Source organism: Barbus barbus (assembly GCF_936440315.1).
Source record: "Barbus barbus genome assembly, chromosome: 19".
Classification (NCBI taxonomy): domain Eukaryota; kingdom Metazoa; phylum Chordata; class Actinopteri; order Cypriniformes; family Cyprinidae; genus Barbus; species Barbus barbus.
In genome coordinates, this window is record NC_136747.1 from 30,990,152 (window position 1) to 31,017,357 (window position 27,206).

At 37.2% G+C, this 27,206-nt stretch overlaps 1 long non-coding RNA gene across 1 annotated transcript; it reads right to left on the reverse strand.

Moving 5' to 3' along the window:
• Nucleotides 1–18,199: 18,199 nt before the first annotated feature.
• On the reverse strand, nucleotides 18,200–22,060 carry LOC306885511. The gene is made up of 3 exons (XR_013785555.1): nucleotides 21,982–22,060; nucleotides 21,062–21,123; nucleotides 18,200–19,615 (listed from the first exon to the last, which is right to left on the reverse strand). It is a non-coding gene; the product is annotated as an uncharacterized lncRNA (long non-coding RNA).
• Nucleotides 22,061–27,206: the final 5,146 nt, after the last annotated feature.

Consider the following 27,206-nt stretch of genomic DNA (forward strand, 5'->3'; position numbering starts at 1 on the left):
TTCTGTGGTGAAGGACTGGCACACAGGAGGCAGCTCAACAGGTCAATAAAATATATATATATATATATATATATATATATACACATAACACCCACCCACCCACTCCAAGTTGAACTCAAAAGTTGGCAGCCCTGCAGACATCTAAACAGAACGTCTAGGAATTAATTTGTGAGACAGTCTAACAGACGGACCATGGCATTATCAAGATTAATTTGCTGCAGATGCAGATATTTAAATTATGAAGCTTGTGAGGTCAATCGATGAGATGCATGGGCCACTGGTGCTTGGACTTGTGTCTATACTTACATTTAAGTTTAGTTCTTTAAATTACTTATTTCAATGTAATTGACTTTGAATAATCAAAGACCTCCACAACTGTACTTTTAGTTCTGTTTCCTACTCTTCATTGTGCCTGCTTCTCATTGTCTTTTGAATTGTGAAATAATAAAATGAATAAAAGCAAGGACCCCCGGTGCCAGTATAAGGATGTTTATTTAAATGTAATCAAATGAACCACATTTACTGACTTTAAAGAATCAAAAGACTCCACAACTGTACTTTTATTTCTTCATTTTGCATTTCCATGTTCATAGATCATCCTCCTCATCCTCTAGATCTCTTATTAATGTTGCAAAAACAATGATTCCAAAGACACTTCCTGCATTCAAAAGAGCAACAATAAGAATGTTCTTTGCTTGTTCATAAAGATTCTTCGTTGCTTTTCCCACCTATAAGAATAAACAAAGTATTTATTTTTTGTGCCACTGTGTGAAAACTTGTTATTATGAACTTAATCCTAATATTAAATTAATTTCAAACATTTTGGCATAATATATTCTATAATCCTGTGATTTTGAGACATTTATAAGTACAGTATAATTCTATATGTGAGGTCATGCCGAACTGTACCTGCTGGGATTGTGGCTTTCCGTATCTCAACAGCGTAGCTAAGTGCTCACAGTTGCTTGATAACAAATCATATGGAAATTCCCTTCCCAAAAATCCTTCTGCGTCCTGTAGAATATCTTATATTGGTCATCCAGTTGATTGTTGATAAAATATTTATCAATGTGAACCACATCCTGCAGCTTTTGTTTCTTCACTGTGGCCTTGCCACCTTTTCCTGTCATCACACTACTGGTCCCAGAGTGGCCGTGCTCAGCTATAGAGGAAGAAATGGAAAATTAAAACAATCATAACTCATGAGATCTTAATGGAAGGTTTCAGATTCAATACAAGGTCAGCTCAATTGGCAGCATGTGAAGCATGAAACAAACAAACAAACAAAAAACTCACAGGCTGAGACCACGTGAATCACATATCCATCTCCAACATAAATCGCCCAGTGTTTATATCCATATTGTCTGGTGATCTCAATGAGGTCTCCAGGCTTCGGCTTCTTATTCTATAGGAGACAAGATCAGGTGTAATATATACAGTATATAAAAAGTTAGTCATTTAAATTAGTCCAACTATAATATAATACTATTTCATCTAAAATAATATAATATCATTGTGCTTGTAAATAGATAAAATCAAGAAAGTGAACCTGTTAACTTTGTCCAAAAATAACTAATGTACACAAAGACATATACTCAGTTCAGAGAGAATTATATCTAAGTTTAGCTTTTTCTGTTGCCTTTGAGAACAACTTGCGTAGTTTTTAAACTTTTCTCTATTACCATAATACAATTGCTTTTGTCTTTCTGTTTGTGATGTTATCTTTTATTATACCCAGCTGTTTGAGTTAATTAAATGATATTCACCGGCTCATGGCAGCTTCCAACTGCTCTTCTGCTTTTCACTGGAATCCTGTTAGAAACACAAAACATTTATACCCTGTTTCCGTCCAGGGGAGGGTCCAGAACTGTCTACTTGAGATGGCAAGAAAGGATTGGGGGCGGCCACAGGTCTGATGTGTTTCTGCCACCCCCTGATTCTTATGAACATATCTGACTGATGATGATGATGATGATGATAGAAAGAATCAGGTTTGATCAGTTGTGAGGAAAACACACAATAAACAGTGCAGTTCATCTCAAAGAGTTGAGGACTTTCTCTTGAATGTCACTGTGTGTAGCATTATGCTTTAACATCGCTGGATTAACAATAACAGTCAATACATTATCAGCAGAAACACATAAATAACACTTAAATAACACGTAAATATCAGGTATGATTTATTTGTTTCACTTGTTGAACAGAATCTGTTGCAGGAACGAGTCAAAGTCTGTTCACATCTCTGTGGTTAGATCAGTGCACAATAATGTGTCTTTGACCTTCATTATGTATGTTTTGATTATACTGTGTTGTAAATAAAATACAAATCATTTAAGAAACCCATTGTTTCAGTCTCCTCACACTCTCTCTCTTACCTGCTTCAGTCACAGTCCCACTGATGGGCCATTAGCAGCTTTAGGGGAGGGCCCTTTGTCTCTCAGGTGAGAACCACTTCATATTCAAGACCATTACCACTCCCTCGCATATTGGCTTTCAATCACAAAACATGTCTTTAAACATTTAAATCAATATATTGTTTTCTGTGAATGAGTAAGCTGAATAATTTTCACATAATTGTGAAGTAAATATTCTAGCCTACAAGATCTGGTTCTCAAAAGTCTTGTAAATAATTTTTCTGTATGTGTTTTATGGTCTTATTTCAGTGACTTCAAAATTTTAGTTTTTCACTAACCATGCATAAACGTTGTTTTCTCAAAAACACAATCATGTACACAAATGCTGCTAACATAACATTGTAGCCCAGTTTGTGCTGTTTACAGTGTTATTAGACTTTAGCCATTTATATTTTTATAAGCAACTGAAAAAAACACAAATGTCAGTCAGGGCATGTCGAAAGTTCTCCAGGCCCCCAAAACACCCTCAGGGCCCAGAGGGTTAATAGCTCGTTTAGACATAGTTAGTTTCCTAGCAAGTCAGTTATTTTCAGTAAATTATTTCTACTTAATTCTACTTAGCTGAGAACTATAGAGCAAAAGCAATGGGGACCAAGACGCTTTCAGTCTTCATCACTTGACCTATCAAAGGCTGTTGTTTTAGTTGAAGCCTTAGTTCAGACTTTGAATGACTACAGGGATGAGTCCTTTTTTGATGACCTATGAAATGAAGTGTTGAACACAGCTGAGCAATGTGATACTGCAATACAGCCCCCTGCAAAACGACCAAAAAAGCTGAGCTCTCAATTTAATGCAGACTGTGTACTCAGTACAGTGGGTCAGAGGTCAGATTCAGAACGAGAAAAAGATAGTTTTCGTACAAGCCTTTTCTACCCTGTTTTAGATCAGATGCTCAATGAGTTTAACAGAAGGTTTTCTAGCAAAAACTGTGAAATAATAACTGGCATCCAAACTCTAGACCCTACAAGTGATGCGTTTCTCAAAGAAAAGTCCCTGTTTCCATTTGCTAGAATGTATGAATCAAATATTGAGGACTTGGGGCATGAACTACATCAGTTCAGAAGAATTTTAGAAAGGAAAATACAGAGTGGCATGCAGAAACCCTCCAGTGTAGTATAGCTGGCATTATTCATTGAACCTTATAAAGAAGTTTTCTTTCAGCTCTTTAAACTATGCAAGGTAGCAGTTTCAATCCCTGTTAGTACTGCATCTTGTGAACGGAGTTTTTCTGCACTAAAGCTGGTGAAAACCTATCTCAGGTCCACAATGTCAGATGACAGATTAAGCAATTTAGGTGTTCTAAGTATTGAGTCAAGGAGGGCAAAGGCCTTAAATCTAGACGAATTTGCTGATCTTTTTGCAAAAAAACACAAAAATCGTAGAATACAGTTAATGTGACTGATTTAATATCAGTGATATTGAATATGTAATGCAAATGTAAAAATAATTAAAATGCAAGTTACTGTGACATACTGAATATGTAATGCAAATGTATATATATAATGGAAATGCAATTACAGTTACTGTGACTAATACTGAATGTAATGCGAATGTAAAAAATAAAATGTAAATGCAAATTCATTGTTGAATGATTATATCCATGGTATTTTGCCTGTTGATGCCTGCAGTGCAGAAAATGATATGACAACAATAAGGTCTAAATGTAACTGGCCCCTCTAACAGTACACCTGGCCCCAGCCTGGCCCCCCCAGTTGAAATGGTCTAGAACCGTCACTAAATTAAATTAAATTTGCACAATAATTGCAATGTGCGGAAAACGGGTCGAATAATGACTAAAATCATAATGCAGTGGCTTCACAATCTGAATCAGATTGTGAAGCCACTGCATTATGATTTTAGTCATTATTCTACCCGTTTTCCGCACATTGCAATACATTTATTTATATATACATTTATAAATATATAAAACAGACTGAAAACAAGAACTATAATTATTATAAGAATTATAATTTTATTTCCTTATGTATTTAAAATAAAATCCACAATTATTTATTTCCACTTTTATTTATTTTCAAATTTATGTATTTATTTACATATTTATTTCCACATTTATTTAAAAAAAAATCTTCACAGACAGCAGAGACACACGGAGCCTGTGGCAAGCCATTCAGACCATCACTGACTACAAGCCCCCACCACAGGCCTGTGATGAGGACACATCCCTCCCCGATGCACTCAACCACTTTTATTCACGGTTTGAAATGCAGAATGACACACCTGCACAAAAACTGCCCACACCTCCCAACGACCGGGCGCTCTGTCTGTCTCCAGCCGACGTAAGGAAGACCCTATCTAGGATTAACCCACGCAAGGCTGCGGGACCTGACAACATACCTGGCCGTGTTCTGAGAGACTGTGCTGCACAGCTGACAGATGTGCTTACAGATATCTTCAACACCTCGCTGAGCCAGGCAGTCGTCCCCACATGTCTCAAAAACCACAACAATCATACCGGTATCAAAGAAATCACCTGTGTCCTGTCTGAATGTCCTATGTTAGAATACTGTTCATTGACTTCAGCTTGGCATTCAACACAATAATCCCACAACAGCTCATAAATAAACTAAACCTGCTGGGCCTTAACAATTCCCTTTGTAACTGGATCCTGGACTTTCTAACTGGAAGACCTCAGTCAGTCCGTGTCGGCAACAACACCTCGAGCTCTACCACACTGAGCACAGGTGCCCCACAAGGCTGTGTGCTCAGCCCGCTGCTCTTCACACTGCTGACCCACGACTGCACTGCCAAGTTCAGCTCCAACCACATCATCAAGTTTGCTGATGACACAACAGTGGTAGGTCTCATCAGCAACAACGATGAAACGCACTACAGAGAGGAAATGGCACAGCTGGCTGAATGGTGTGGCACCAACAATCTGTCCCTCAGTGTGGAGAAGACAAAGGAGGTTGTGATGGACTTCAGGAGAAACTCCGTTGACCACCCCCCACTGACCATCGACAGCTCAACTGTGGAGAGAGTCAGCAGCACTAAATTCCTGGGGGTGCACATCACAGAGGATCTCACCTGGACCACCAACACCATGTCACTCTCCAAAAAGGCACAACAGCGCCTACAATTTCTCCGCCGGCTGAAAAGAGCAAGTCTCCCTCCACCCATCCTCACCACATTCTACAGAGGCACCATTGAGAGTGTGCTGACCAGCTGCATCACTGTCTGGTACGGGAACTGCAGTGCTGCTGACCGCAAGACCCTCCAGCGGACAGTGAACACAGCTGCAAAGATCATCGGTACCCCTCTCCCCTCCATCCTGGACATCTTCCTTACATGATGCTCCAGCAAAACCAACAGCATCGTGAAGGACTCCACCCATCCCTCCCACAGTCTCTTCCAGCTCCTACCATCAGGAAGACGGTACCAGAGCATCAGAGCCCGCTCCGCCAGACTGCTCAACAGCTTTTTCCCCCAGGCTGTGAGAGCCCTGAACTCAAACCACCCCGCCCCCTCTGAAACCCCATGCAAACCCATACCTCCTGAAACATGGACCACCACCCACCCCAAACACCCACCCCAAACCTTACCACACCAAAGAAAAACTGTATGGAACTTTAATTGTTTTTATTTATTTTATTCTTATTTTTCTTTACACTATGGACACTCTCCTCTATGTGCACTATGGACACTTACACACACTGCTGCGTGAACACAATCTCACAAAAGACTCAGCAATATATGTATGTTTACATGCTCATGCACTACAAATCATCCTGCACTGTTCCCCAACCAGCTGCTGACTCAAATGTCTCTCTTTGCACATGTACAGTATTTGTGAAGCATTTGTATAGTTTGTATTTTTTATCCTTTATTCTTTTAGTTTGTATAGGGTAAATACTTATATATAGTATACTTATAGTTAAATCTGTCAGTAGGTTAGTTGTGTATAGGTTTATAGTGTTTTTTACTTCATTGTTGTATGTCTGTATTTATGTAGCACCGTGGTCCTGCGAGACACAACATTTAGTTCCACTGTATGTCTCCACATGTAGCAGAATGACAATAAAGCTCAACTTGAACTTGAACTTGAAATTCAGTGCAGACAAATCATAGAAACTGCTCAAACTGGCTGCTTTAACTCTGTAAAGCCTGACATAAGAAGTAATGAAATGAACACCTTTAGATAAAATATTTAAAAAAATATTTGCTTCTATGGCCTACAGAGTCTGATAAATTAAGAATATGTAGGAAAAAACAAAAAACAATTCATTTTCTGGCGTACACATAACCTGGTAACCTGGCGATCCCCAGTGAAGACCTCGTCACCTAGACAGCCATCGGGACAAGACCTCGGGAACCAGTTGAGCCCTTACAATCTGACTTTGCTGCAGTTTGGAATTGAACTGCTGGTTTGTTTGGCCAGAGGAGAACTGTCCCCCGACTGAGTCTGGTTTCTCCCAAGGTTTTTTTCTCCATTCTGTCACCGATGGAGCTTTGGTTCCTTGCCGCTGTCGCCTCTGGCTTGCTCAGTTGAGAACACTTCATTTCCAGCAATATCATCAACCTGATTGAACAGAAACTTTTTGAGCTGAACTGAGCTGGATGATGCATCACTGAATTCAATAATGCCAAAAATGCCTTTAACTGAAAATTGAGTGTTTAATCTTGTCATTTTACATTATCGACACACTATTTTCCTATTTTGATATTGTGCAGTGCTTTGACACAATTTGTATTGTTAAAAGCGCTATATAAATAAAAGTGACTTGACTTGACTGAAAACACACATGACTGAAATATTAGATTTTAAAAAATAATTTACAGGAAATAATTTACAGCACATGACAGCGGAAATAACTTAAAATAGCCTCCTCCGTAATTTTTGGCCATACAGATTAGTACAAGACATCGTTATAAACTATAAATGGTCTACTTTTATTTGTGTGCACTCACAATAAAAACTTACGGAAGCGTATTGCATTCACTTGAGGAAAAAAAAAACTACTCTGTTTTTCTGAATTAACGACTTAATTATCTCAGAATTACGAGATAATTAAGTCATTAATTCAGAAAAACAGAGCAAAAACTTTTTTTTAATGAAAAATTATCTCGTAATTCTGAGATAATTAAGTCGTTAATTCAGAAAAACAGAGCAAAAACTTTTTTTTAATGAAAAATTATCTCGTAATTCTGAGATAATTAAGTCGTTAATTCAGAAAAACAGAGCAAAAAAAAATTTTCCATGAAAAATTAAGTCGTTAATTCAGAAAAACAGAGCAAAAACTTTTTTTTTCATGAAAAATTAAGTCGTTAATTCAGAAAAACAGAGCAAAAACTTTTTTTTTCATGAAAAATTAAGTCGTTAATTCAGAAAAACAGAGCAAAAACTTTTTTCCATGAAAAATGATCTCGTAATTCTGAGATAATTAAGTCGTTAATTCAGAAAAACAGAGTAGTTTTTTTTTCCTCAAGTGAATGCAATACGCTTCCGTAAAAACTAAAATAATAAAAATAAAATTAATAACAAACAGGGTGTGCTTTCAGCCGTCTCTGAGAGACTCGTTCTGAAACACGTCTCAAAGATGAACTGAAACTCAACGAATAATTATCAATTTATCATATGTATATGGAAATGACATATAACAAATAAAAGAAGACTATTTATTCTGTGGAATATTTTTAATAGTTTCTTCAAAGTACTAGCCTATTAAATAGGTGTGATTTGCAGGTGGGACGTGTCCCCACGACCCCATCACTTTTTGCAACATGTTGCAGTGCCACACGGATGTACCTAAAGAAAGAAACATCTCCATTCGATAAGAAATTCGTTGGTGTGTGTCAAATAGCAGGCGATCTATCGCTGGAATGTGTTGTTTTTGAAATCATGGCGAGTGCTTGTTGCAGCTGTTATCAGTTCTCTCTTGGCGCTCGTGCACAACACACACGATCCAGCGCTTCGTTCTGGTAAAAGCACAAAACCAAAAGAAAATGCACAAAACGTGTCCCTGCTCTTGATATAGGCCTACAATCATTGATGAACACTTTTGGTTTTAATGAAGAAGAAGAAGAAAAAAAATCTATACGAGGGCGGAAATGCTTGACAGAAGCTCTACTCCTAGACTGTCGAAGCACACAAAGAAAATGTGCAAATTTATGTATTTATGCACTCATGTGAAGAATCTCGGCACTAATAATATTGTATTATTAATATTTATATGTATATTAACATAGTCACTTCGGTGTGGCTGTAGTTGCCGCTGACCCGGGATATAAGATTTTGGCCATATTGTCCATCTAAGTCATTCATCACACACTATCAACAGTTACGTCATGCAGGCTACACTTCTTGTATTTCGTTTGGGCACCACAAGGTGTCCCTGTGGCCTCAAAGCTTACCCCTCGCCGGCTCTGGCTCATTGCTATTCCTGAGGTGAAACACGCCTTCCTCATTAGTCTACGGACAAGTCAAGTTCAAGCCAAGCTTTATTGTCATTCTGCTACATGTGGGGACATACAGTGGAACAAAATGTCGTGCCTCTCAGCTCCACAGTGCTACATAAATACAGACATAATTTTTCTCCATGTAAATATCATATATCAATAAGCTATTCATAATTTTTCTCATAATTTTTTTTGAAATAATTAAACACATCCTTAATGGTTAATAGTTACTAGTTAATATATTCTAATCTAAAGTGTAAACTACTCATCAGTTGTAAATGTTTTACAAACCTTCCAGGTTACAGGTTGTTTGTGAATATATATATATATATTTACGCACACACGACTGGAAACCATAAAGTTTGTAAAACATTTACAACTGATGAGTAGTTTACACTTTAGATTAGAATATATTAACTAGTAACTATTAACCATTAAGGATGTGTTTAATTATTTCATGATGCTATTTATAAAGATAACTTATGACAGATTTATAAATCGTTAGCATATTACTTAATCATTTGTGAATGCATAGTTATGTTTTGTAAATGATTAGTTCATCATTAGCTAATTACTTGTAAATAACTTTTAAATGAATTAACAAAACATACACAAATTGTTAGCATATCACTTATTAATCGCTTATGAATGTTTTGTAAACGATTAGTTAATCATTAACTAATCACTTATAAATTACTTATAACTGGACGTTATTATAAAGTGTCATTTAGAAACATAAAATCCAGGTTGTTTGTGGTTATTAAATCGTTGATCAGAAATGATTTATTTTTAAGTGAGCGAATGTTTAAAAATGCTAACTTGATGGATTTACATTTTGTCTCTACAGCAATCTTAGATTGATGCATTATAGGCCGCAGGTTAGATGGGTCAGCCGTACGGCTTGAGAAGGCCTTAGACTTTCTATCGCGTGATAAAACAGAAATAGAGGAGGCTACAGGCACACTGGGTTCCCGCTTGTTCTGTAAACATTTGTGAATGTTGTGGCTAATATAGCGGGGACCCGACACATATCACTGAGAGCTGTTATCAGTTGTTTTTGGTTCACCTACACCAGATGGAGAGTGGTTTGGGCCCTGGCGTTGTGGCAGCGGCCGGAGAGCTCTCGCAGGAGGAGGAGGGTGAGCTGGGCCTGCAGTCTTTGGTGGTTGTGGGGCCCGCCGTTTTTTAGTTGATATCTGGGGGCTTGCAGCGAAAGAGTGGGAGAGTTTGGTCCCAGCATACACCAGTTCCTCCATTTTCTGTGAGAAGCTTAGAAGTGGAGATTCTGGAGAGAGGGAAAGTGTGTCTGGTGAGCAGGGCTCTGGCTCTGGTGTTTCCGGTGGCTGTGAGATGCTGTTTTCCAGAAAGTCGTCCTTGGGTGCTGAGTCTTGGAGCTGTTGGAGCTGTTGTAGTACGTCACAGTCTGCATGTGATGAGCTCTGTGGGCAGGGCTCAGCCGGGATGTCCATGAGCAGTGCTTGTTGTGGCTGCGGGGTGTTATCAGTATCCTTGTGGGATGTGTCAACCACATGTTGACTCAGAAGCTGACATGAATTCCTGTGGTCACTCATATTCTGTCCAGGTGTGTGTGTGCCATTCAGGCCGAGTAGATTGGCACACACCGCTGAAGGATGACAGAGGGAGAAATAGATATTGTCCTTAAGCACTCTTGCACCGAGTCTGTTTAGGTGGAGGCCATCCGGTTTAAACAGTTGTCTGTGGCCCCAGAAAAGATTGAAGTTGTCGATGAAGTTGACTCCTTTTATACTGCAGGTCCTTTGTAGCCATGTATTCAGCCCAAGCAACCGTGAGAACATGTTAGTTCCCCTTGCTGGGAGTGGTCCACTGATGAACGATTGAACTTCAAGACTTTGAAGCGTTTCAAAGAGTTCACTGAAATCCTTCTTAAGGAGTTCTGACTGCTCCTTCCGAATATCATTCTTCCCCACATGATGATGACTCGATTTGCAGTCTTGTGCTTCATCAGAATGTTCCGAAGTTCTTTGTTCACATCAGAGACATTTGCTTGAGGAAGGCAGTATGTAGTTGTAGTCCTGCTACTGATGTTTCTGATAATAGCATCACCCACTATCAGAGTCCTGGGCTCGGCTGTGCTCTGAGCTGAAAGCCGCTGTCTGCTCGACCTTGAGCGCCTGTTAGTAGCGATGTTAGCTGCTGGCTGATTCGATCCGTGTTTAGTCACATTTGCGGATTTCTCTCCCACATTCATTAATGCTTCAAATCTGTTCTCAAGATGTAAAGGGGGTGGTAAGATACCAGTGTTTACAAGTCTTGTCATAGCCGTATCTGGGGTAGAGGATGCTACGGCAGCAATACGAGATACTCGTGATAATCTGATGTCTCGATTGCCTTTAGGTCTCGCTCCCTGTTTGTGCCATCGATTTGTCTGTCGATCTGTTTCGGCTTTTTCCTCTACACTTTGTATAAACTTTTGAGATTCAGAGGACTCACCAGCTGTATGCTGAGGGGGTCCGTGATGACTGTCTGCTGTGTGTTCCGCCTGTTTTGGAAGTCCAGCAAGTAACTTTGTTTCAAGAACCGCAATCCTTTGTAGAAGTTTGTGGCAGTTCATGCAGCAGGAAGATTCCACGAGAGGCATTTTCTCTCGTCTGTTTGAATGTAGACAGCTGTGTTTTTCCGTCTCTGGAATGTAAACTGCTGGGAGAAAGTCTTAATTTTCCCCCCAAAAATGTGTTGTCTGAGCACTGTGCTGATCTGCTGAAGTTAAAATCTTGGAGAGATATGAGAAAAATGCAAAAATAGGGAGCAAAGCGCAGAGCAATAAGCAAGAGCGTCCGAACAGTAGCAAAGCCGGAAGTGATAAGGGAATATCTTCCACTACTTCAGGAACGACAAAAATGGAGGAAGCCACGTAGAAACTTCACTGTTAGTGATATAGTGCTCATCATGGATCCAACTGCTCCACGTGGTTCCTGGTCACTAGGCAAAATCACTCAGACTTATTCTGACAAAAAGGGATTTGTCCGTTCTGTACAACTGAAGACAAAAACAGGATTGCTGGACAGACCTGTTTCCAAAATCTGCCTGTTGTTGGAAGAAACAATGGACTGATCTTCAAAGAAGTTCACATACACCCATTTTGGCTCCTTTGATAATTTAAGATATAATTGTAGTTGCACACCAACAATTATGGGGCCGGTGTGTAGGAGCCAATGTGTTAATGTCGATGTATTTTGGGCTGTCACCACTTGGGGGCAGTATGTGCACATAGGGTTTTTAAGTCGGTGTTTCATTCACGTAGAGTGAGCAGGCTTGGTGCAGGGAACGTATACAGTTTTTACCACACTTTGGGAAGCTAAGGTGTCCACCATTCATCATTGCAAGTATGTATTTATATTATGTTCAATAAAGTAGTCTTAGACTGAAATCTACAGGAAGACTGGACATTGGATGTGTGCGTAAAACGTGCGTTGCTATATTCCAAGCCTTCGGCAGTTAGCTGCTGACACACATGTGTTCAGGTATTTTGGCATCCCCGAAGACATGGTGTCTGACCGAGGTCCACAATTTATCTCCCGTGTATGGAAAGGCTTCTTCAAACTCCTGGATGTGACCGTGAGTCTATCTTCAGGTTATCACCCCCAGACCAACGGGCAGACGGAGAGGAAGATCCAGGAGATCAGCCGCTTCCTGCGAACCTTCTGCCACGGCCACCAGGACTCCTGGAACCAGTTTATTGGCTGGGCCGAGTACACCCAGAATTTGTTACGTCAGGCTGCTACTGGACTCACTCCCTTCCAGTGCGTGCTCGGCTACCAGCCACCCTTATTTTCCTGGTCAGGGGAACCTTCGGAAGTGCCTGCAGTGGATTACTGGTTCAGGGGGAGCGAGAGGGTCTGGGACGATGCTCACCACCAGCTCCAGCGAGCAGTACGCAGGCATAAAATGACAGCAGACCTTCGTAGATCCGAGGCTCCGCAATACCAACCAGGACAGAAGGTCTGGCTTTCAACCAGGGACATCAAGCTACACCTGCCCTGCAAGAAGCTGAGTCTCAGATATTTTGGTCCCTTCACCATCTCCAGGCAAATCAACCCGGTCACCTATCAGCTACAACTACCTCCTCAGTACCGTATCAATTCCACCTTCCACGTTTCACTCCTAAAACCTTATCACTCTCCTATCACTTCCACCACAGAGCCTAGTCCGAGCGAGGAACCCCCTCTCCCACTAATCCTGAAGATTGGCAAGATATATAAGGTGAAGGAGATCTTGGACTCCCGGCGCCATGGTGGCCGCCTGGAGTACCTGGTGGACTGGGAAGGTTACGGCCCTGAAGAAAGGTCATGGGTCCCTAGAGACGACATCCTGGATCCTACGTTAATGGAAGAGTTCCACACCACCCATCCTGACTGTCCAGCCCCTAGAGGAAGAGGTAGGCCACCATGACGTTGGGGCTTGCGGCCCTCTGGAGCGGGCCGTGGAGAGGGGGGTAATGTCACAGATTGACCAGGCTCTCACCGCGACCAATCACAACGAGCACCCTCAACCGAGTTCTAATTGACACACCTGCACGTCATCACCTCATCAAGACTCCCTATAGAACCACACACCTCACCACAGCTAAACGTCCGGTCTCGTTCATCCATACAAAGTGGACTCCCGGAAGTATATGCTGATACTTGAACTTACCTCTTGTCCTTTCTCCGAGTGTTGTCATCCATGTCCTAGATCCCTGTTTGTCGTTCCTGGATCTTCTAGACGAAACGTCGAGGTGTGTGGTTCCCCGTCCGTCCACGAGCTCCTGCCAACATACACCATAGTTCAGTGAAGTCTCGCTCTCCATCTACTTCTCTGCATCAAGATACTCACCGTTGTTTCTCTCTGCATCGCTCATTCTGTACAATAAACCTTACCTTTTATATTACCCTGTGTGTCCCATCCGCTTCTGTAACAACAACATTTAAAGGAATAATTCAACCAAAATTATTCTGAAAATTCTGTCATTATTTACTCACTTCCATGTCGTTCTAAATCCTTGTTCATACTCCGAACACAAATTAAGATATTTTAATGAAATTTGACAGATTCCCTATCCCTGTACTGAAACTATCACACTTCAAAACGTTCATAAAGAGATAATAAATATATAATAAATTAATATGAAATAAGCGGTTTAAGTCTTCTGAAGAGACACTCTTTTAGGGATGCATGAATTAGGGTTTAGAAAATATAATAGTTTATTCTCATTATTATTAGTATATTTATACCATAAATATTAGAATTATTAATATTACTTCTATATATTATCTATTAATATTGTTTTTAATTTTCAGATTTGAATGTCTTGTAGCCTGTATTAGGGATTTACACACTCACACAAAAACAAAGCAAAACTGCATGTAGTTTCAATTAGGTACTTTTATTTATTTTTTTTATTGATGTGAACTTGTAGCAGAAAATGATAATGTTCTAACAACAGTTATTATCTGAATACAAATAATGAATGACAGTTGACAATGAACGCTCGTCCACAGGTTTTATCATTTTATCTGCCTGTTGTTCTCCGAAGTCCTTCAGCTCTTGTCAGTACTGCTGCTCCCTATACACAGAGTATGCAGTTTGTGTAGGGCACCAACTCCCAGGAGGGCACCATCCCAGTTTCTCCAAAAAAAAAAAAACACGTGACACGCAATTTCACCTCATGTTTGCGGCTGAATGCAGATGCTCATAATTGATGGACAACTATGCCTGTGAAAAGACATCAGCAATCTACTGCCAAGAAAAAAAAAGATGAAAACGAAGCCCGTGCGTCACTTTCAGGTAGGCTACATTCATAATCCTGTGAAACTTTTTCGTCTGTTGAGGTTAATAACATGTTTGAATGTCGGTAATAATTTTACCACCACCAATGCATCTATTCTCTCTGAGTTTAAAAAATAATTTATATATCATGGTTCTTGTAGCCATGGTAACATGGTAATTTTGTTACTTCAAAGAAGTATTAAGATAATATTTTTTGAGGTTATAAAAACAAAACTAAGCCAACAATAGACTTTAAAATGACTTAAATGCATTATATAAAAACTATGAGGCAACCCTGCTGAAAAACAACAGAACCATCACAGAAAATTCTAATACCAAATAAACCCAAATAAATAAAAAATACCATTACAAACATTACAAACCATCAATTTTAAACATAAAAAAAGGTTTTCTGTAGTGTGTTTTGGGACATATTCCATAGGATTTATTTGTATTGACAAGCCACCAATAGAAGGTGACCAATTACCATAGAGACCAACAGGAATCATTACAGTTTCCATTAAAACCAATACAAGTCCCATTATAACCAGTAAAACCATTACACATTTTGTGATGGTGTCTATCTCTTGTTTTATTAATAAAACAATAGTTAATAATAATTAATGAAATGACTAAATGAATACCACGAATGGATGAAGAAATAAAGTACATAAGATGCAACTGATTAAGTTGGATGGTGCTTTGGTAGAGTTATCTTACAAAAAGATAAACTATTGTTGATCTGAAACTAATAAGGTGAAGAAAACCCAAATTATTATTGTATATTAATCATATGTGTCAATAGACATCAGCTTTACATCATTTAATGCAAATTATAAAGTCATTCTGACAACATACACTCTCCTGAAAGAGGTTTGGGTTGGTATATAAGTTTGAGTCTGGATTTAAATGTGGTTAATGTTTTAGCACATCTGATCTCTTCTGGAAGCTGGTTCCAACTGTGGGCGGCATAATAGCTAAACGCAGACTCCCCTTGTTTTGTGTGAACCCTTGGTATTTCTAACTGACTCGATCCTAATGATCTGAGTGGTCTGTTCGGTTTATATTCAGTGAGCATATCAGCAATATATTTAGGTCCTAGGCCATTTAGTGATTTATAAACGAGTAAAAGTACTTTTAATCAATCCTAAATGTAACTGGAAGCCAGTGTAAGGACCTGAGGACTGGTGTGATATGCTCAGATTTTCTGGTTCTAGTCAGAATCCTGGCAGCAGCGTTCTGGATGAGCTGCAGCTGTCTAATGGTCTTCTTGGGAAGGCCGGTGAGGAGACCATTACAGTAATCCACCCTGCTGGTGATAAAGGCATGAACAAGTTTCTCCAAGTCTTGACTGGAAACAAAACATCTAATTCTTGCAATGTTTTTGAGATGATAGTATGCTGATTTAGTTACTGCTTTGACATGACTACTGAAACTAAGGTCTGTCTCCAGAATCACCCCAAGATTTCTGACTTGATTTTTAGTTGTTTGACCCCTAGAGTCAAGGTATGCATTCACCTTGAGAACTTCATCTTTATTTCCAGATGCAATGAAGTAGTCAAAGAACCAAACAAAACTCGTCTCTTACTTGGAGTTGCAGAATGAAGGAATTCTTTATGTAGAAACTGATTAGATTGTGGGAACATCTGAAGGACTCATGGGAAAATAATCAGGGTGCGCTCTCTGCCGTCTCAGTCTCTGTCACCTCTCTTCACAGACATGTAAATAAAACAACCTGAATCTCAGCAAATACTTGCCTCAAAGACTTGACAAATATATGAATAGAAAGCTTGAAATGTCTACCCTCTGTGATCGACTGCATAAATGAGATCCCTTGCATGATGAACTAGTCAATGTTTACAGTGTTGATTGTCCACTATGGAAAATGTGAAACACTAGCAGATCTTTTAAGTTTATGTCTGCAATCGTCAGCTATTCAGAAATATTTTGATTCTCTGTTTTAAGTCATAAAGTGAGCAGGACATATTTATATTTAACGTAGGCCTCGTTTTTGGCAGGCATTTATCACCATACAGTGTCTATCACTCTCTAACTCTACAGTGCCCCTCAATCATCCGGTGTAAATCAGTCTTTAAATAAATGGAATCGGAGAGTATGCTAATTTTGAGCAGTTTTTCACAAATACTGCAGACAGACCTCGCTCCAGACCAAGATGATATCAGTCAGCTTCAGTTATGAGTGTAGCCGTCTGCATTGGGTATATAACTAGCTGGCATGTCTGTTTTCTACGTAGCGGCACATTAGTCTATTTCCCTATAGTTCACTTATGTTAGTGAAGTTCTTTCTATAGTTCTGTTGTGTTTTTATGTTTTTCCCATCAATAGACATGATTTCTCTCTTTATTAATATTCCCAATAATATTTATATTAATTTCAGTGCCGGTATTTACAATCTTTCTGAGATTTTCTGTTAGAACTTAACTACCCAAAAGAGAATATAATTTGTGTTTCCTGCTAAATTTCACATTCAGTACATAAACAAAAATGTATTGGGTCTAAACCTCTCTTTTCTTTATTCAAAGTTGATCTAGACAATTGGCAATATTCAGATTAGTACGGAGTCACATAAACACCACAATCTGATTGCCTGATTCAGTTTAAGACAGTATTTTAATTCTCTAAATCCTGATTCCCTCTGCTGGAATAAGCCACTGAAAGGAGATTTGCATGAGATTCACACATCAGGGAGATAACATGTTTATCTGTAGGATCAGAGATGGAGACTGCCATCTAGTGAAAGAACAGCTGCTTTCTGTGGATCAGAGATATGAGTTTGTGGATTGAGTGAGATTTAAAGAATGGAACAAAAGTCTCAGTTCAAATGAATCAATAAGGACTGATTCTGAGAAGACATCAATGAAAGCTTGTGTGTGTATAGTAAGATGCATTTGTAATATCTGAGATCATGGATAATGGAGTACTTGCACTTTGTGACACACTTCCATTTTTAATTGAATGTTATTTTAATAAATCACACAATAAACAAGTATGCATGGCTGTAGCGTCACTGGTTCGATTCCCAGGGAATGCATGATAATGTGTACCTTGAATGCAAAGTCGCTCTGGATAAAGATGCATCTGTTTAAATGTAAATGTCACTCACCTGCTGTTACAGCATAGAGATGAATGGTAAAATCAGCTGAGGTTAATGAATCTAGAGCGCAAACACTGACTGATTCAGAGAGCATGCTCTGTAAGGAATTCCCTTTAATGAACTAATATTACACATCTCTTTGAGCAGTGATGAATAAAGATAGATCAGATAAAGTCACCAACATACACACTTAAAACCATTCTTCTCTGAACTCTAACTTGTGTTAATGGCTGATGTTTCCTTCTCAGAATTGACTCTTTTTCACAGTTGGGCTTGAATTTCTTTAGGTGTTTTCTTCTTACTACACCCATCAGGACCTGTATCAGGACAGCCAGTTATATGCATAATGTTAGTCCAGATTATCTGGCTGAAAATGATCTGTATATTCAGGTAAGAGAGTTAAAGTTAAGTTAACTCTATTATTGAGATTCCCTCTCCTACAGCCAAGAACAGAAAGCAGGAGATCAAGTGAAAGCAAATAGATTTATTGAGTAGATATAGTTGTCTGCTTGTTGGCATTGAACAGGTGTTAAGATGGAGAATCAGCAGTCTGACAGTGTCTCGAGTCTGTAGATGGATAGGTGTTCATCTCTCAGATGGATTTATGGAGACGATTACAGAGAAATACAAATACAAATCAATGAGACACTATAGAGCCGTTACACAATGCAATGTCAAAAAAAAGCGCAGAAAAATTATATCTACATAGCAACACACATGCACTACAATTATTCTAAATTTAAAAATATAGTTTTACTCTTTCCAGATTAAAATGGTTTGTGATGGCTTTTATATCTTTATAAGCAAATGCAACAGCAAAGGTGTTAAAATAATCACTGAGCTTCTCATATATAAACCATGTATATTTTTCATCAACTACTTCACACCACTTAGAATGAAAGAGTGAACAAATATTTTCAGTCATTTCCCTAGTAAAATTATATTTTTTTAGTTGTGTCTTTATATTATTAGTTTGTTTTTCTCCGAAGCTCTTAAGATCATGTGATAAACTTGGATTACTGGGAAATTTTATTTTTAACTCGATTTCTATATCTGGTTTAATTTTCTTAATTTCTTCTCTAATATCATTTTTGATATTTTCTTGCTCTTTTTCTCCCAGGAAAAAATTAAATTCTGATTTAGGGTATTGCTTTTTAAATTTTATTATTAATTTCAATATTTTATCATGGTTATATTCATCATCATGACTCTGTTTCTTTTGTGGTTTTACCAGTTTATTAATTGTTTTTGCTAAACTTCCAGTTGCACCATAAATGTCCTGGAAAGTAATGTAAATATCTATATTAAATTTATTATACATTTCTTTAGAGAAATTAGCTAGTTGAGACATACAAGGACACAAATCTCCTTTTATGCCAAAACAAGGACTATATTTTGTAAATATATAAATAGTTTTTATCATTCTCTTATTCTTTTTCATATACTTAATTTTTAGTTTTAAATGATGTATGCATTGATATTCGCTGTGATGTATCTCAGGATATTTTCCAGTCTGACCAACATTTTTTGGCTTAAAGGGCCCGATTAATTCAGGTTCTCCTTTAACAAATTCAATCACTGCAAATGCAAACTGACCGTTTAAATCAAACATTTCATTGATTTTAAAGTGCCTCATAAAATATGTCATTTTAGATGACTGTACTCGATTGACAGGAAAAAACGTTTTTTCAAGAAAATAACTATCATTTAAATAATGAGGACAATTTAAATTAATTCGATAAACTACTTTTTTTAAATATGACTTCTTGTAACTCAAATCATTGTCAAAATCAATTTCAGAATTAGATTTATCGACATCTATATCTTTAGTGTCGTTGTTTTCTTTTAGCCAGTGCTCATCCGTCTTCTTTTTCGAATCCTTGTTCCTGATAAAACATTGAGAGTGGAATCAAATGAATAAACAAATTATTGTAGATTATATTAATCATTTCACACAATTAATAACTGTATATAGCAGACAAAGAGAGTCTTGGATTTTTTAAGTTTTTGACCTTTTATAATTAACAGGTTAATCTAACGTTTTGCAGATAATGTTATTTCTTTAATTGCATGTAGTTTTCTGATCATTAGGCTGAAATATTCCTATATTTGTTAATGTAAACAGATTGTGTAAAACTCTCTTGTTGACAAAGTCACAAATATACACAGTTTAATGACCATTATTATGTTTATATAGCAAAACCATTTATACATAATTCATTCACTTAGAAATAAAAACTGAGTATTTTGGAAGAAATAAATGATTTTGACCCCCCTTGTATTTCTTTTAATACTGTAAATATACAGTGTATTTTTGTAAATACATGTACGTGTGAGTGCTGTGACAAACTCCACACAAGATAATCACGGTGGTGTTACATTGGTCATATCTGTGTGTAGTTTGGTGTGTGTGGCTCATCAGTGTTTGTGTAAAGTTACTATGCAAAAACACCAGAAGAGTTCAAATAGTTTTAAATGAAGTGGTTGCTTTTGCAAGAGATCCATAATGTTTTGGCTCTAGGTTGTTGTTTTTTTACAGTCAGTCACTAGGACCCATTTCTCAATAGAGTTTTGAAAAAGTGACATAAGTATTAAGAAATGTGTTCTAGCCTTTGTAAAGGTAACGTGTGGTTTGGGTTTTGTTTGTGTTTTCATGTCTCCTGTCTAGTCATGTGATTCCTTTGATCCTCATCTATTAATAGGTGTATTAATAGGCGCGTTCGACTTTTGGATTATTTCCTTAATTTTTATTAAAAATAAATGCTTTTCTGATGCGATACGAGATTTGAAACGGGAAAAACAAAAAGTTCAGCAAAAGGCGGACTCGAACCCGGGTCGAACGCGTCCAAAAACACAATGACACGCGCTCTATCATCTTCACTGGAGCTGATGCTTTAGTTGACTCTGCTGTTCCCCGGAGTTTTAAACTAAACTCGTTTTGTTTGAGTAGTCTCCAGGGTCAAAAACGGCGGAGTAGTGTAAATGACAGGCGTAACCGTAGCAAAAGCTATGCGTTTTAAAACAAAAAAACACTAGTGTAAACAGACACTTTCTTCTCTTTTCCTTCCAACCTTCTCCCTATATCTTTTTGATAGATTTTGGACGCAGAAGAACCACATTCAAGTAATACTTAAATACACCATGTATATAAATATACTGTATATTAATTTACAGTTTACACTTAAGCAGTTTAATATGAAGAGACATGTAAACCTTTGTTTATGAGTGTTTGACCTACTGTACAAGACGACAGTGACGACAGCTGGAGGGAGATTTTAAAATACATGCTGCTTTTTAATGCACAGTTTTTAATGAGATCATTTGTTTCTTACCTTTTGAACGTTTTTGAAACTTGTTCCGTCATATCTATTACTATAGTAGATAAGAGTCTCTTCTATAATGAAAAAGAGAGATTAGAGCCAACTGTTAGTCTAATCTTTATGTAAACCTCAAACATAGAAGAAAAGAGCATCAATCGAAATGATTTTTCTGACCTCCCTGGCAGATATTTGTTATTGTTTTATACATAAATTAATTTTGATACATTTATCAGAAAGCACACAATAGTCATGATATTTTTGTTTATGTATCTTGATTTAAGGATATTTAGGTATTTCTACTGGAAAACGAGACAAAAATACAAAGTGTGAGAAAATCATAAGTATGCTGTTTAAACATCACTGTAACCCAAACTAACTCAATCAGAGCCTTAAAATTCATCATATTTGAGTTCAGTTTATCAGTTTCTGGAGCAGGAGCCACCAAAACACTGCTTTCTCTTTGATTTAGAAGCTCTGTATGCTGTCTCAGGACCTTTTTGACAAGATAATAACATAGCAATTACAAAAAAACTCATTTTTTGCTCATTTATAGTCTGACTACAGGCCAAACCTTTAAAATCCTCATAAAATCAAAGTCAGTTCTTCTTCTAAATGCAAACCCATGACATGACTTTTCCACAGCTAACAAAAATATTATATTTGTCGTATTCTTTGAATTTGAGCTTTTTTTTTTTGTTTGTTTTGTTTTTTTCAAAATTCCAAATTATTTTGAAAAATATACATTTTGTGTAAAAAACTTATTTTACGTATTTCTGTAACTTATTTAACTTCTTAGGTCTGTATTCCAAAGTGTTCATTAATTACTATTTACGTTCAGATCTGTGTTTTATAAGACAGTATATGCTCTAAGTGACAGTTAATAGGTTAAAAGTAAATGTAGTCCTAAAATAATTTAAATCAGAATAACTCACCGAGTCTGGATATATTACAATAGTCGTTATGATTTCTTCAAATAATAATTATTATTATTATTATTATTTTTTTTTTTGTGTGCTTTAGAGAAGTGGAGCTCTTTTATAGTGTGATAGACCACATCCTTTGAAGGTGTGGAATTTTCCAGAAGAGTTCCATCAGTGCTGACAAATGAAACAATGCTGTTCAACTTGTTTCACTTGTGATGGATGCAAACATCTCCAAGATTGAGAAAGACTCTCTTTAGCTGACAGTCACAATGCTGCAAAGCACTGTTTCTACAATTCATTTCTACCTCCTTCCTTGATATTCTGAAAATACAATAAATTGCAATATAGTAATTAAAAGGGACGGCCTGATAATCAATGATGTGCTGTTTTTAAGTCAAATGACATTTGAATGTTCATCCAAGGCACTTTTTTACCCTACTGTCACCCTCACACCTGATGATGTGCTCCAGAAATTAACCTCATTTCTGACCATCTCTTCTCAAGGGGGATTTTTTTTTTTTTTTAAATCATCTTTGGTTAGTAAATTACATATTTTTATTCACAAATAAACATTGTCTAACAGTTTTACTGTATGACAATTCTGACAATACTGTACCACAGTGGAATTGCAGTAATATACAGTATTTCCTCATTGGGATTTTTTATAGATAGTAACATCCATCAATAATATGATTGCAGTTATTCATTTATTTGAAGTGTTTATTGTAGTATAGTTGTATTGATGCATGAATAAGAAAATGACTGATTCTTTTCAGAAAATGAATACAGCAAAAAGAGTGAAGAGTGATGACCATGAGAATGAGTTGGCCTTCAGTGACTGTAACGGTGTGTGTGTGTGTGTGTGTGTGGCAAGATTTTGATGGCAATTAAGATTGAATGCATATAAAAGAAATGTGCATTTCAATTTAAATGAAAATCATAATTTAATAGAAAAACTACTTTTTTTTGGCAAGTTTCCTTTGTGGTACACTGTTGCTATATGGCAATGTTTTCCTAAATACCCCCTAAATACCAGATGTTTAAAATCTGAAGCTATTTCATGCAATAAAAACTTTTAAACTTAATATTTCATGATTCAAACATAATGCATAACATAGAGGGATATTTTAGCAACTATGAATCATTTATTATAGCTCCTGCTTATTAATCTTAAAATGCTCTTCCAGTTGTGGAATTATCACGTCTGGTCATGCGAGAAACAATCCTGACTCCGCTCTTATGGAGATAACAGCTCTGTGTTATTCCATCCTGCCTCCACCAGACAATTAAGATCCAGCCCTGGACACCAAATATCCGTTTTATCTGGTAACAGAACAACTTGTAGTCTAATACCCAAAACCTGTTAACAGGAGGTCTTGTCTGGTACCCAAAATACCCAAAACCTGTTAACAGTCTTCTATCAGCCAAGAAGCTGACTGAGGAAAAAGCCAGAGAAGAGCAGAACAGTAGAAGAAGTGATGATGAAAGAGTTTATTAGTTGCGTATGTTTCAATGCTCAGACTTCATCTGACCAGCACAAATTCAACAAGTATACTCATACCAAACTGCTTCAAACAACATCCCATAAACCTTGAGTTTCCATAAACACTCCCACGTATCTCTTATTCATGAAGACAAACAGCCCTTAAAACACACATAATAAGACTAAACAACTATGAAAATAATATGCCAGGAGAATAATAAGCTAAATAAAATCTTAAAGAGTAACTGAATAATATAATTAAAATGATACAAATGATAATAATAAACAAATGATAAATTATACAATGCTAATGACTAATTATTATAAACGATTATATGATTATAGGAATAAATGATTCAAAATGAATGAAGAATGTATGATTGCTCTCTTGAAGCAAAACACACAGTTTGCATTTGAGCATCCCTAGATCCTTCAATTTAATTCAACTAACGTATAATATTTACGTACAGTTTGACCTCCTTAAACGCCCTGATCTCTAATGTTGCTCAACTCATCTCTACAGAATCCCCCACAGGTGCTCAAGAGTGTTCCGATAGGAGTCCACTCCCTCACACCTTTAGAACTCTTACAGTACATTCCTGATATATTTTACTTGACAGCATTGACACAACACCACTCCCTCACACCTTTAGAACTCTTACAGTACATTCCTGATATATTTTACTTGACAGCATTGACAAAACACCACTCCCTCACACCTTTAGAACTCTTACAGTACATTCCTGATATATTTTACTTGACAGCATTGACACAACACCACTCCCTCACACCTTTAGCACTCAGCCTCGGGCCTGAGGTAAATAATGTTACGTGGCTATTCACAAGCTGTTTTATTTACGGTATAAATGCTTGGAAATCATATTTAACGTTTTCAAGTCCATTCATTATTTGTAGCACACCAACAAACAAATAATTCCAATAAGCTTTGTGCTTTGTTACTTTTATTATAACACAGAGTCTCAGCTTATAATTTCTGTCAATTTTATCACAAAATACAAACAATAAATGTGTTTTTATGTTGTGAGATAACTGTATTTGCCTCCGTTCAAGCGGCATGTGACTCAATCATCGTTTCCACTTTACTATTTACAGCTCGAAATAAAAATGAATGCTTATCAGAAAGAATGTTGGAAAAAATCAGAATAATTTAATAAAACAAATGTCTGTTTCAAAAAAGTCAATAAAACAGCTTGTGATTAATCAGTCGTAACATACCATTTAGCCTACCTCAGAAAACAAACGATATAACTTTGCCAACGTTGTTTTATCATTAATAATAAATAAGTCAGTTAACCGAGTTGGAGCCTACTATCAATGTAGAACATTTTTATTCCTGTTTTTCATGTTAATACATGTGAAGAATGACAGATTGGATGGTTGATGGTTGAATATAACATGATTTTATTATCGTAATTTTGACTGAAACATTATGACGTTAATCTTATTTATTTATTTATTTAAACGCCGCTGTATTTGTGCTGCATGCAAACTCAATCTTGGCACAGCGGCCCAAAAAACAAGTCTGTCTGGTCTTGGTCCAGGATCGATGTGAGTTTGTGTTTGTATGTTCTCCTGGTGATTCTCCTGTCCATTGTGTTTAAGTTGGAATTAAAGACTATTACTCTTTACTCCATCGTTGTGCACCACATGTCTTTAAAGCTGTGTGAAGGGAAGCAATTTCAGTCTCAATTTTAAATCGGAAAAAAGGGATCGTAATATTGCTTAGGTGTGATAATTTAATTAAAATCAGTGCTTTATTAGAGTGCTCCTGATATATGTCAAAATAAATAAAATGAAGAAAAAAAAGCCCAATGTCATGATTTTATGGGTGGCCTAGTGGACCATAGAATAACATGCACTTGCAGGAAAAAAAGTTTCATTATTGAATAGTAGAAAACAGCTCGAATCTTTCTCTGGATCATTGTTTCTACACTGGTGATTATTTTTAACTGGTACTTAAAAAGGTACAGTAAAATAATTTTTGTAAAGTAGTCAGTCTAAACTGCAAATAAAATAGTAAAATATTTACCCATTCAATTTTAGTTATACAAAACAGAAAAATGCTGTTGTTGTCACATTCACATGAATCAAGTGGCAGCCCTACTTTCAAAAGAGTTGAGCAGTTTTTTGGATGTTTTTGTCATTTACTGCACTGGGTGTGTGTTCAAGGTATGTGTGCATCAGTGTAGAAAACAGGTATTTGCAACTATTCTGCATTTACTGACATCGTGCCTCGCCCTTTTCACAGAAGCAATCGTGCTGGAATTCGTGCTTGAATTTCAACTCATCTCAGTCATTTTGTAATTGATGAGCGCTGTTAGAGCACTGAGGCAGACCAGGCCCAATCATAGTACAGAAACTGCACTTGTTAAAATTACGAATGACTTACTACTTGCTTCAGATCAAGGCTGCACCTCATTGCTAGTATTACTTGATCTTAGTGCTGCGTTTGACACTATAGACCATAATATACTCATAGATCGATTACAAAACTATATTGGTATTCAAGGACAGGCTTTAAGATGGTTTAGATCCTACCTGTCCGATCGCTACCACTTTGTTCATTTAAATGGGGAGTCATCTCAATTATCACCAGTAAAGTATGGAGTACCACAAGGATCTGTCCTAGGTCCTCTGCTATTTTCAATTTACATGTTGCCCCTTGGAAATATTATTAGAAAACACGGGATAAGTTTTCATTGCTATACTGATGATACTCAACTATATATCTCAACAAGACCAGATGAAACTTCTCAACTATCTAAGCTAATAGATTGTGTAAAAAATGTAAAAGATTGGATGACCAATAATTTCCTCCTACTAAATTCAGATAAGACAGAGATATTACTTATTGGACCAAAAAACAGTACACAGAATCTCGTGGATTATAATTTACAACTAGACGGATATACTGTTACGTCCTCTAAAGTCAAAAATCTGGGTGTTATTTTAGACAGCAACTTGTCCTTTGAAAATCATATTTCCCATGTTACAAAAACAGCATTCTTCCATCTTAGAAACATTGCCAAGCTTCGAAACATGCTACCTGTTTCTGATGCAGAAAAGCTAGTTCATGCATTCATGACCTCTAGACTGGACTATTGTAATGCACTGCTAGCTGGTTGTCCTGCATCTTCAATAAACAAGCTACAGATAGTCCAAAATGCAGCGGCTAGAGTTCTTACCAGATCAAGAAAATATGATCATATTACTCCAATTTTACAGTCTCTGCACTGGCTACCTATTCAGTTCCGTATCATTTACAAAATATTATTACTTGCCTATAAGGCCCTAAATGGTTTAGCTCCTGCGTACCTAACTCGTCTTCTACCACGCTATAATCCAGCCCGCTCTCTAAGGTCGCAAAACTCTGGACTTTTGGTAGTACCTAGGATAGCAAAGTCCACTAAAGGAGGTAGAGCTTTTTCACATTTGGCTCCCAAACTCTGGAATAGCCTTCCTGATAACATTCGGGGTTCAGACACACTCTCTCTGTTTAAATCTAGATTAAAGACACATCTCTTTAGCCAAGCATACACATAATGCATTTTATAATCTTGTACTGCAGTTATATCTGATCAAATGTACATTATTATTATTCTTTATAATAATAAAGGGTTGAACAATTTATTTTTGCTTAGATGGAACAGCAGCTACGCTAATCATGTCTCTGCTTGTCTCTACGTTTCAGGAATTACAGAACTTCAGTCTGGATCTAACCATTACATGA